At 48.6% G+C, this 12,974-nt stretch overlaps 1 long non-coding RNA gene across 1 annotated transcript; it reads right to left on the reverse strand.

The window, feature by feature from the left end:
• Positions 1 to 8,463: 8,463 nt before the first annotated feature.
• Positions 8,464 to 12,413, reverse strand: LOC128102120 (uncharacterized). The gene is made up of 3 exons (XR_008215324.1): positions 11,896 to 12,413; positions 10,506 to 10,752; positions 8,464 to 8,797 (listed from the first exon to the last, which is right to left on the reverse strand). It is a non-coding gene; the product is annotated as an uncharacterized LOC128102120 (long non-coding RNA).
• Positions 12,414 to 12,974: the final 561 nt, after the last annotated feature.

Here is a 12,974-nt window from a genome sequence, read left to right on the forward strand (position 1 = left end):
TATGTGTATGTGTGTCTGTGTGTAGTGCAGGTGCCAGAGGAGACCAAAGGTATCGAATTCCCCTGAGCTGGAGTCCCAGGTGGTTGTGAGCCACGCAGCATGGTTGCTGGGAACTGAACTCAGGTCCTCTGCCAGAGTCCTACGTACTCTTAAGCACTGAGCCATCTCTCCAGCTCCTGATAACTCATCTTTTAAAGATGTGTTTATTTTTAATTTTATGTGTATGGGCGGTCTGCCTGCTATTTGCATTAGTGCTTATACTTCAGTTGGCTTGAGCATGCTTGCAGGAGTAAATACCATGAGGTTTTTCCAGGTTTTTTGTCTGTTTGTTTCGTTTTGAGCCTTTATGCAGATGTTGTTCTGAGTATCGCTATTTCCCAGTGCACACGTACAAAGGTTTTCTAAGATTAATCTAGAAAGGAAGTGTCAGAATCACGTAAAGCAGTAGTCGTGCTGAAGTGGCCAGTCCAGCTCCCGTGGGCCTTACTGCGTAGTCTCACCGTCACTTGGCCTAACGTTTTGCACTCTGGAGACAGAAGAGCCATTAGATTGATCAGTTGTGTGCTGTTCAGGCTTTTTGAAAGTGGACTCAGGGAGCCAGGAAGTCCTCCCTTGTCCCAGACTCAGGCGTGTTCATCACAAATGTCTCCCCCAAACCCCCTGCCCTGAGGTAGTCTGGATCCCCAAGTCTAAGACAGAGAGATAGGAAAAGCAGCACACAGCTAAGGGTATGAAGAACATGGCATCCTTGAGAACGGCTGGAAAGCAAACCATTTCCAACAGAGATGGCTGTGTTTATCCCATAGTCTAGAAAGGCTGGCATGGGGAGCGAGAAGCCGGACACTCATCCCTAGGAAAAAACTCTCTAACCAAGACTCAGTCAGAACTCCAGCTGACTGCTTCAGTGGGGCTTCCTCAGTTGGTTCTGTGGGACGTGGGACGCGCCCGTTGGTGTTATCATCGGCTTTCTTGTCTTTCACTTTTACCCACTAGTCTTAGTTGAGATAACTATCGCTATGATGCAACACCAAGACCAAAAGCAGCTTGGAGTGGAAAGGGCTTATTTTTCTTGTACATTGTGGGTTATAGCCCATTGCAGGAAGTCTGGACAGGAACTCAAGCAGGGCAGGCACCTGGAGGCAGGAGCTGAGGCAGAGGCCATGAAGGAGTGCTGCTTACTGGCTTGCTCCTCATGGCTTGCTCAACCTGCTTTCTTGGTTTTTTTTTTTTTTTTTTTGGTTTTTCAAGACAGGGTTTCTCTGTGTAGTTTTGGTGCCTGTCCTGGATCTCGCTCTGTAGACCAGAACTCTGGCCTCGAACTCACAGAGATCTGCCTGCCTCTGCCTCCCACATGCAGACATGCAGGGATTAAAGACATGTGCCACCACCGCCCAGCTCAGCCTGCTTTCTTATGGCACCCAGGAGCACCATCCCAGGGATGGCCCCACTCACAGTGGGCTGGGCCCTTTCCCACCAATCACTAATTAAGGAAATACCCTGCAGCCAGATTTCATGGAGGCATTTTCTGAATGGAGGTCCCTCCTCTCCAGCGACTCTAACTTGTCAAGTGCACATAAACCATCCAGCACACCGTTTTCTGTCTGGCTGCCCCGGTTGTTTCCTTGGATGTGGTAGGCACCTGATTTGACGATGCTTTGCTATATACCCACGATTGCTATTCGCCCTATACTTGTGCTTGCCACACACTTAATAAACCCACTCCTCTGAAACCAAAATGCTTGCCATTCTAGATAATCCTCTGGACTGCACAGGCCAGTCTGAGATAGCATTTCACTGTGGTGGATTTCAAGTCTTCCCTTACTACAGATACAGGTGGACATCCTTCCCCATTATTATTATGAGCTGCCTGTGATCTAAAGGACTCTTGACCTTTGCCCAATTCTCAAGTGAGATGGCTCCTCCTTTTCATGTTAGCTGGTCTTCCTATCTTCCCAATGCTTGTTTTGTTTTATTTTGTTTTGAGAAGACCACATAGCCCAGGCTGACCTCAATCTTGTGAACTTCCTGTCTCTGCATCCTGAGTAGTAGGAAGGCAGGCAAGAGCCACACTAGGCCTTGCTTCTAATTCTTTTCTAAATTATATGTTTGGCAAATATCTTCTCCTAATCTGGGGTTTGCCTTTCACTCAGTAAATACTCTTTTGAAAAGCATACATTCTCACATTTAATGTAATAAAGCTCCCAATGCTTTTATTTGTGGTTTCTGTTTCCACACATCATCTTTAAGTTCGTTCCTGGCCCAAAGTCACAAAGTTATTCCCAGATATTCACATCTAGGGTTTGAGAACTGCCTCTTTCTGTTTAAATCTTTAGTCTACCTTGATACCTTGAATTGATTTTGTGTTTGGTTCTTCTATGAGAGTGAAAGACCCATGATTAGCCCTTTAGTCTTTCATATAAATTTTAGGACCAATTCATCAACTTGCACAAAATGATTCCTGCTGGAATTTTTTTTTTTTTTTTTTGGTGGAATCGCAATTCTGTGAATCAATTTAAAGAATACTAACACCTTTTTCAATATTGCATAAAGTAACAATTGTGTTAGGGTCCTCTAAAGGAGCAGAGCATGCACGCACGCGTGTGTACACACACACACACACACACACACACACACACACACACACACACACACGCAGACTTTTTTAATTGACTTACATTTAAACCGTGATGACAGTCATCTCACACCTGAGCAGCTAAGCCTGCGATGCTGGGTGTCTCAGCAGTTGGGGTCATCCCCCTGTGGCTGTCTCACACTAGGGAGGCTCACAACCCAGTTGTTTCCTCCACAAGGCTGGATTCCTCAGCAGTCCTAATCTGGTGACAAAAACCTGGAAGACTCTTAGAGAGCCACGGGTCCTTAGCTCATGATGGAGCCTGAAAGCGCTGTTTCTGGTGTCAGCGACGGAGTCAGCAGCAGCTTCAACAGGGTGAATCAACTCAGCAGGCAAGCGGGAAGGCCAGGTGGGCAAAAGGTGAACGGCCCCCTTCTGCCCGCCCTTTTGATCTGGGCTACTATACTTTTGGGGTGGGTCTTCCCACATTAATCGAGGCACTCAGGACCATTCTTCAGTCAAGGCTCACTACTTGGTTGGTTCGAATTTGTGACAAGTTGACACTAAAATCAACCATAACAGCAACCTAAAGCACAGTATAGAGCTCCATTTAACTAGGTCAACTTTAATACCTTTCAATTAATTTTCCTAACAGATATGCCCTATATCCAATGGATCTTTCCTAGGTACCTTATATTGTCATATGTTTAAATAGCATCCCTTATAAATCTCATTTTCTGATCGATTATGATTGATACAAATGGAATTGGGATAATGTTCTCAAAGCCAGAAAGTTTCACAACATATATATATATATATATATATATATATATATATATATATATATATATATATATATATATATATATATATATTCCAGGTGTGGTCAGTCAGTGCGCTCCACCCCTCCACTGGCTGATGAGATTCTGGACCTGGAGTCATGAAGCCTCAGGCCCAGGTGGAGTCCAGGAGGAAGCAACACTTGAGACCTTTGTGGTCTGGGTTTGAGATGGAAGTTGGAGCTGTGCTACCCTCCCATTTTGCAAATCTACACCATTCATACCAGCATTCTTTAAGGACTGTGTGTGTGTGTGTGTGTGTGTGTGTGTGTGTGTGTGTGTGTGTGTATTCTTTTTTCCTTCTCCTTTCTTGACCAGCAATTTAGATTAGTTGCTATGTATGTTCCGGCAGCTGTTTTCTTTCCCCGCCACCTTCATGGTTATACTCTGGCTTTCTCCAGCTACTCTAGGTGTCATAGAGGACCCGTCTCCGGTTACTCTAGGTGTCATAGAGGACCTGTCTCCAGTTACTCTAGGTGTCATAGAGGACCCGTCTCCAGCTACTCTAGGTGTCATAGAGGACTCGTCTCCAGCTACTCTAGGTGTCATAGAGGACCCGTCTCCAGCTACTCTAGGTGTCATAGAGGACCCGTCTCCAGTTACTCTAGGTGTCATAGAGGACTCGTCTCCAGCTACTCTAGGTGTCATAGAGGACCCGTCTCCAGTTACTCTAGGTGTCATAGAGGACCTGTCTCTGGTTACTCTAGGTGTCATAGAGGACCCGTCTCCAGTTACTCTAGGTGTCATAGAGGACCTGTCTCCAGTTACTCTAGATGTCATAGAGGACCCGTCTCCAGCTACTCTAGGTGTCATAGAGGACCCGTCTCCAGTTACTCTAGGTGTCATAGAGGACCCGTCTCCAGCTACTCTAGGTGTCATAGAGGACCCGTCTCCGGTTACTCTAGGTGTCATAGAGGACCCGTCTCCGGTTACTCTAGGTGTCATAGAGGACCCGTCTCCGGTTACTCTAGGTGTCATAGAGGACCCGTCTCCAGCTACTCTAGGTGTCATAGAGGACCCGTCTCCGGTTACTCTAGGTGTCATAGAGGACCCGTCTCCAGCTACTCTAGGTGTCATAGAGGACCCGTCTCCAGCTACTCTAGGTGTCATTTCTAGGGTACCTTTCTCCTTTGCTGTCTACAGGTTCATAGTTTTTGCTCTCTTCTCACCGACAGATGAGGGCCTTGGAATTGTTTCTCTCTTATCGTCTGCCTCCCATCTACACGCCAGTGACATTCGGTGTTTTAAGTCTCTTTTAACCCACAATTTGTACACTAATAATCTTTTTTAGCTGGTTTTTGCTTAGATGCACCAATCCATTTCCAGCTACCTTTGATGGTGTGACTCCTCTTAGATCTCAGACCTTTCACGTGGGCTGTTTTCTCTTTCCTTGATCTCTGTGTGTCTGAACTTAGCTTTCTCAAAGCCGGTTAGCTGCCTCTACTTTAGGATGGGCCTCTGAATTTGCTTCCCAGCTTCCATGTGAAGCAGGCTTGAAACAGTCGTTTGGGTGACTGGCCACCTGCCAAATGGTGATGGTAACTAGTGCTAGCCAATGTGGATGGTTTTTAGCAGGGAACATTCTAATCTCACCAAAAGGCTCTGCTTCTAGACCCTGAGGGATTCTATTACCTTTCACGAAGTCAGGAAACCACGTATGTGCATCACACCTATATGCAGATTTTACATCCTTCATCACAGTAAAGGATGCTTCATACAACAAATGAATGCAAGGGACCTCACTGTATTGGAAGCAGATGAATGGGGCTTTATGTGATCTATTTAGCATGCAAGACTCTTCCCCATTCTAATAAAAGCACTTCAAACCTTCTCTGGTGTCTCAGTTCCAATGGATCTGGACATGACTGAGGGGTTGTTATTGCGTTACACTGTTTCCATTTTACTTTGCATAAATTATCTATTCTTCATTCTTCTCCAAAGTAATTTGGAAAGGCAAACCCACCCGCTCTCCGATTCCAGGTGTGGTCATTCAGTGCGCTCCACCCCTCGGCTGGCTGATGAGATTCTGGACCTGGAGTCATGAAGCCTCAGGCCCAGATGGAGTCCAAGAGGAAGCAATACTTGAGACCTTTGTGGTCTGGGCTTGAGATGAAAGTTGGGGCTGTGTCCCCTGCCCCCCATCTTGCAAATCTACACCATTCCCGTCAGCATCCTCTAACAAGGACTGCCTTTATCTGGAAGGCTCTTGCTGCAACTAATTGCCACAGATTTACTAGCTTAAAACAACACAAAACTCTTTCCTTGTGATCTGTAAGGGAACCTAAAACCAGTCCCCATGGGCTGAAATCACCCTATTGAAAGATCTATGCAGCTGCTGGAGGCTTTGGGGAGGATCTGTTTCCTTGTCCTTTGCAGCTTGCAGGGGCACCCCACACCCCTTAGCTCATGGTCCTTTCATTATAAGGACCCAAGTGGTCACGTTAGGATCACCTAGAAAAATCAAGAACAATCTCCTGACTCTAAATCCTTAACCACACCCGCACAGTGGTACTTTCTGGAAGCCACGGCTTCCAGGGACAGCACTGCAGCACCTTTGTGCTCGTGACTCAGTCTTCTGACCTACTGACAGCATCCGACATGAGCGAATGTGCAGAGGGTCACGGCACCGTCTGACACGGAACTCATCTGAGGAAAATGCAGTTACCTGGTTACTTGATGGTCCCCGGCACAGTGACTCACCACAAACAGGGATCTGTTATAATCAACACCCTGCTGAGAATTTTTTTTTTAAAGAGAAAAGACAGATTATTCCTAAGAATTGGTGCTAGAAATTTGTGAAAGAGTGGATAGTAAGAAGAAGCATTGTTTCCCTGTGATCTGAGAAATGTGGGGTACAGGCTGGCCCGGCTTTAGAACCACAGTGGGAGTAGGGTGTATAGTCATGGGTCTGAGGGAGGAGTCCAATGGCCCTGTGGAAAAGGGCATTTTTCCTGCTTGGAACTTGTCATATTAGGCCCATGAGAGGACTCCAGCAACACCTCTGCCCCACACCATGCGGCTGGGGTGGGTGTGTGGGACTCAACCAAGGGAACCCGGGCTTTCTAGTCCCGGGCCATCAAGACCTCAGAACCAACCAGGAGCCTGCCTCTGGTGCCAGGCAGTTGGGCACTATTATGATCTCTGTGATGAGGAAGCATGATCCTGCCCAGAGCCACCACAGACTGAGCAGGACAAGGAGACCCACACGCAGGCCTGGGGTGGTCGCCCCCAGGCTCCAAGGAGAGAACTCGGGCCCACGCGGCACCTTGCGGCACCACGTAGATGGACACTATTATGGTGAGCAAATGTAAGGTGTGGTGCAGGAGAGAGAGGGAGAGAGAGAGAAAGAGAGAGAGAGAGAGAGAGAGAGAGAGAGAGAGAGAGATTGGTTCATGTCCTGTGAACAGAAGCATATCTGAAGAGGCAAAAAAGGTGAGGATCGGGCTGAGGAGGTGGGTGGCTTCATTGCCACCCAGGGCCATGGTGATGTCTGGGCCTGGACTGCTGCCAGGGCCCATGCCTGGGTTCATGGATCTGATGCAGCTGTGGTCTCTGTTGATGCTCAAGGCTCCTGATACCACCAAAGGCCAAGAGGATAGGGCTGTACAGAGTTGGCCACGCCCCTCACTGGCTGTAACACTAGGGAGAGCTGGCCCTGCCCCTCACCAGCTGAAGCACTCAGGAGCGAGGGTCCTTCACCTCACCTGGGCAGCACCACAGAGCTGACCTTGTTTGCAGGGGCATGGGCGAGCTGGCCCTGAGGGTGAGAGAATGGGAGAGCAGGTTGCACCCCTCTCGTGTGCCATGTGGTGGCATGGGTGAGGGAAAGGTGTCCTTCTTCTCTCGTCCCTCACCACCTCAGCAGGTGGGGGACCTGACCCAGCCCCTCACTAGCTGTAGCACTCGGGAGAACAGACCCTGCACCTCACCTGGACAACACAGCAGAGCTGACCCTGTAGACAGGGACACACACACACACACACACACACACACACACACACACACACACACACACACACACGACACGGCACAGGTGAGCCACCTGTGGAGGCTGCCGTGAGAAGGGTACAGCTGGTACAGCCTCCCTCATCTGTGGTGTGATGGTGGGAACGAGGGAAAGACGCCCTCCCCACTTTCCCCTACCAACTCCAGCTGTCGAGGGCGCTGACCCTCCCCTTTACCAGAAGCAACACTCAGGAAAGCAGGCCCTGCACCTCACCTGGGCAGCACAGAGAAACTGACCCTGTTTACAGGGGAGTGGTGAGCTGCCCCAAGAATGTGAGCATGAAAAATCTGGCCTCGCCCCTCATCTGCCATGTGGTGGCACGGGCAGGGAAGAGATGCCCCCCCCATGCCTGAGTTGGATGGGAGAGCTGGCCCTGAGGACGTAAGAGCAGGGGAGCTGCCCCTTCCACTCCCCAGCTACAGCACTCAGGAGAGCGGCCACTATACCTTGCCTGGGCAACACAGTAGAGCTGGCCCAGATGGTCCAAGCGTGGGACAGCCAACCCTGAGGGCATGAAAGCAGGAGAACTGGCCCCGCCCCTCGCTAATTGTGGCAAGGGACGAACTAGCTGGGGCATTGCTGGAGAGCTCACCCTGGTGGTGAGGACAGGGGAGAGCTGGCAGGCTGACCAGCCCTGCAACTACCCAGGCCCAGAACCAGAGTTATGAGTTGGTCCACCCCAACATCTACCCCATCTGTGATCTGTTGGAGCACATGAAGGGACTGGTCCTGCAGACTGAAAGCTGCAGGATCTCCATGACACAGGGCAACAGGATATCCAAGAAGCATCCCAGTGAGGGCCCAGCATTGATAATGTAATAGAAACCAGAGACCTTGAACCAGACCAATGACTCTTAGCAATGAACACAATATGGACAAATGGGTTTACTGTGTGACTCACTGTGACACACTACAGCTTCCAGGACGAGATTTTGCTTTTTCCTTTTTTTCTCTTAAATTTTATTTTATTTTGGTGGTAGGGATGCAAGGGCAGAGAGTGGATATGAAGAGATGGGGAAATGAATGGGATTGAGACACATGATGTGAAATACACAAAGAATACAAAGGAAAGTTAAAAAAGAACTTGCCTTGTTAGATTAAGATTGGTTTTTTTCAAACCTTTAATGATGATTGCTTCAAAGCAGTTCCCTTTTGAGGATGTGGTTTTCCCGCCCCTCAATATAATTCTAGGACTGAAGAGAAGCAGGTGGAAAGGATACAGATTTCCTGCTCACATGCAGGACAACATGACCATCTCAGCATCCCTCTGGTCACTCCAATGGGTTTGAGCAGAGGAACACATAGGAGAAGGATGTGTTGTTCCCATCGGTCAGGATCTAGACTAGTTGTTCCCAGGTTCTAGGCCTCTTATTCAAGGAACTGAAATAATTTGCAAAAATAACGAGAGAATTTTATTTAAAGTGAAGCAATATGATACCAGGCTTTTTCTTTTGGGCCACCAATCAGCTCCCAAATCATGACAGAGTCTTATTAGTTTTGAATGCTTGGCCTAGCTTAGGCATGTTTAAGGCTAGCTCTTTTAACTTAAATTATCCTGTTTCTCTTTCTCCACCTTGTGCCTCAGGCCTGTTCACTTTTCCTCTTCTGTAGATCTTACCTTCATTGCTTCTCGTCTTCGCTGGCTGCGTCTGCCTGGCTTCTGGCCCCGGACGTCTCCTTCCTTCTCTCCTCTCATTCCTTTCTTCTCTCTTTCCTTTTTCTCTTCTCAAGACTAGATTTCTCCTCCTATTTATTCTCTCCACCTGCCAGGCCCACCTATCCTTTCTCCTGCCTAGCTACTGGCTGTTCAGCTCTTTATTAGACCAATCAGGTGCCTTAGGCAGGCAAGGTGAAACAAAGGCAACACATCTTTACATAATTCAACAAATGCAGCATAGACAAAAGTAACACACCTTGACACAGTTGAAGTAATAGTCCACAACATAAACAAATGTAGCAATCTTTGCCCAGTTAAAATAATATTCCATAGTGCAATACTACTGATTAGAAAGGGATCCATGTCAAGATTGACAGAGGGTCACATGAGTGAAGGCACTTGTGGTGGTCTGAGTGAGAATGTCCCCCATAGGTTCATATATTTGAATGTTTGGTCCCCAGGTGGTGGAACTGTTTGGGAAGGATTAGGAGGTATGTCCCTTTGGAGGAGGTATGTCACTGAAGGCCAGCTTTGAGGTTTTTGAAAACCCACAGCATTCTTGGTTAGCTCTCTCCGCCTCCTCGTAGATCAAAATATAAGTTCTCAGGTATTGCCCCAATGCCAAATGCCATGCTCCCCTGCTGCCATGCTCCCTGTCGTGATGGCCATGAGCTCTAACCCTCTGAAACTGTGAACTCCAAATTTAATGCTTCCTTTTATAAATTGCCTTGGTCATGGTGTTTTATCACAACAATAAAAAAGTAACTAAGACAGTATTCAAGGGCCCCAGTTATTGTCTGGGGCAGCAGCTGCTGCTGCCTCTCCTCCTCCTCCTCCTCCTCCTCCTCCTCCTCCTCCTCCTCCTCCTCCTCCTCCTCCTTCTTTTCTTCTTTTTCTTCTCCTCCTTCTCCTCCTTCTTGGTTTTTGATTTTTGGTATTTCAAAACAGGGTTTCTCTGTATAGCCTTGCCTGTCCTAGAACTAGCTCTGTAGACCAGGCTGGCCTCAAACTCACAGAGATCCACCTGCCTCTGCCTCCTGAGTGCTGGGATTAAAGGCGTGAAGCACTACAGCCTGGCTTGGGGCTTCTTTTTATGAGGCTCAAGAGGAGGCGTTTCCTTGCTGGGGAATCATAGTGTGAGTGGTTCTTTATCTTAATTGATAAATTAAGATACACAATCTCTTTTCTACTATGACGATTCCCTCCTACAGTGTATCTGATAGTCATAAGATGGTAAATAAGGGCTTCTCCCTAATAGTTCACTTTAAGGACACAATTTGCTTTATTAGCACTTAAAACCAGTTCAGGCCAGATCAGCCTCCCTAATTCCATACCCATACACAACTAGAGTACGACTGAGAAGAATATATTTAAGTCAGATGATAACTAAGTAGAGAAGAAACTTATTTCATTGCTTTAAGGGGTGTGTACCTGGGGCTCAATGAGGGTGGTGGTCCTAGGGTGTTCTTTGCCTTGTTCAGGGAGGAGTATGTTCATAGTCCATGCAGCAGAGGGTCGTAGGTTGTCAGGAACTGTGTTAGAAAAGAGGCATGTGTGAAGCCCACGTCAGGTGGAGTCACGGGTTGCTAAAGAATTCCCTCTGCTTGCCTGCCTCAGTATTCTGGTGCTCCATCGCAGCAAGATCTCAAGGTCTCCCTGTAATCCCAGTCCTCAAAGCCTAGGTGTGGGAAATGAAAAAGCATGCTTTGTACTCAGGAGCTTGTTAACAAGTGAGGTGTTCTCTGAGCCCCCAGATTGGTGTTTTAATTCAGCAATGGAAACCAAAAGGTGGTCAGCACCCCACATTCTAAAGAGTGCTGCCAACCTACAGGGAGAGTCAAACTGACCCTTAAACAGCAGCCGTGGCCTTGAACCAGCCCGCTAACCTTCTCAGAGAGGTCATGGTTGGGAGTGAGGGGCCAATGGACCTGGAGCAGCGAGAGCCTGGAGGCTGAGGGAGGAGAGATGTGTCCATGGCCCTGTCATTTCATGAGTCATGAAGCTGACAGGACAGGAAAGTAGACAGCTCTGAAAGTCAGGAACAGCTATGCTAATCAAGAGTGACCAGGGGTTATGGAACCTAAGTGGTCACCAGAGGATCTGCTTACTGGTGAGAAAGACTCAGTGATTCCAGAGGCTGGGAGACAACGCCAGTTTGCCTTTTACCCCACGCCGCTCAGACTGCTCAGCCCGTTCCTAACTAATTTACAATTGACCAGCACCTTTGTTGCCTGGTGGTGTTGGTCAATCTCCCCTAAAAACTGGAGAGATTTCTCCCAACCTGGGATGAACAAAAGCACACAAAAAGGGACAAAGAGGCTATCACTTTGGTCGAGGGCCTTGCCTAGGCTTCTTAAGTGCCCACCCTGGAAGGAAAGAGCGAAAGGAAACTGCTGGGGTGCCTTCGTGCCTTCTCTGCCTGAATCAAGTGACTCTTGGGAACTGTGAACCCCAGAAGCGTGTTCTACCATGGAAGGCTGAGAGCACTAGGCGGAACTTAGCCTGTCCCAACCTGGGTCAGAGGACCCAGGCTGGCTGGAGAAGTGTGAACCCTCTGCCTAGGGCTTTCGGAACTAACTAGAAAGAACTTAAATGGACCTCGAGTTCCCCGGGGGACAGCCCCAGAGAAACAGGGTTCTGATGCTGAGGTTGTGGCTCTAGCACCTGGACAGAGTTTAGCAGAGAAGGCATGAAGGTACCCCACCAGTTTCCTTTGATGAAATCCTGCACCATATAAGACTACCTTCAGAAATTCAAAGGCAAAATTCAAGGCCCCTTACACCACCACCCCCTAGCCCCCAACATTTAAAACCTTATTTACAGTATGAACGTCTTTGAAGTCCCTGGAAATGGCTGCGTCCTTTACTGACACAACTTCTGTTTTCATCCGGTAGGAGCAAAGGCAGCAAACTTCCCACTAGGGCCAAAGGGCCGCCTTGCCGGCTCGGCCACTCATGCGCTGTGCTGTCCCTGCGGGGGAATCCTGCTTAATTAGCCGTAGACATTTTCCTCTCCCATTGTCCTCCCTCCAAAGTAAATGGAGAATGGAGAGACCCGAAAGAGAGACAGAGACGGAGGCACAGAACGAAGAGAAAGGGGATCGGTCCCCAAACTTCTTAATCTCCTGGCCTCAGAGCCTGAAAGGAGGAGATGGGCGGGAGGTGCCCTGCAGGTTTCAGTTACAGCCCTGGGGCAAAGGAAACTGGTCTTAGGCTGAGATAAAACCCCAGCCTCTCGCTTTACTGTAGGCACGGGCATCCCCTGGGAGGGAGACTAGAAAGGCACCTTGTTCAGTGCTACTTTTAAGGACTGGGGGTGGGGGTGGCGGTGGCGGTGATGTTGGAGGGTGGAATAAACAGGGATACAAAGTGAAAGGACCCTTTCTTTGTGCCTTACTAGAAAAGCCCCACCTCCTACTTCATCCACCCCCCCCCCCCCGTTCTCTTCCTTGGGCTCCAAGGGCGCCACCTTGTGGGCAAACGAGCCACCCACTGGCAGTCTGAACAGGCCTCAAGAGGTCGACAGGGCACACATCACTTCTTCCACAGCAGGAGTGGAGACATGATTTAGCTCATCGAAGGCTGTCTATTACATTGGTTAAGATGTGTCGGCTGCTCAGCCTTTTCTAGAAAATTGGTCCTGCCTAAAACATCTCGGTGAAGGTGTGGCATGGGGGAAACACAATCACGATCCTTCCTCAGGAAGGAGAGCCAGATACTACAGCCAGCCAGTCTACAGGCAAGGACAGAGGCCCCGAGGTACACATGTGTACTGTATTAGGATCCCCGTCTCCTCCCGTGAGATCACTCCATCACCTCCCATGGCCTTGCAGCGGGCTAACCGGGAAATGAAAGGCGGGAACATGAGAATAGGGCCTTCTTACGGCCTTTAGTTTGTCAA

The sequence above is a fragment of the Peromyscus californicus genome, unplaced genomic scaffold (assembly GCF_007827085.1).
Source record: "Peromyscus californicus insignis strain IS unplaced genomic scaffold, ASM782708v3 Scaffold_7__1_contigs__length_154581171, whole genome shotgun sequence".
Classification (NCBI taxonomy): domain Eukaryota; kingdom Metazoa; phylum Chordata; class Mammalia; order Rodentia; family Cricetidae; genus Peromyscus; species Peromyscus californicus.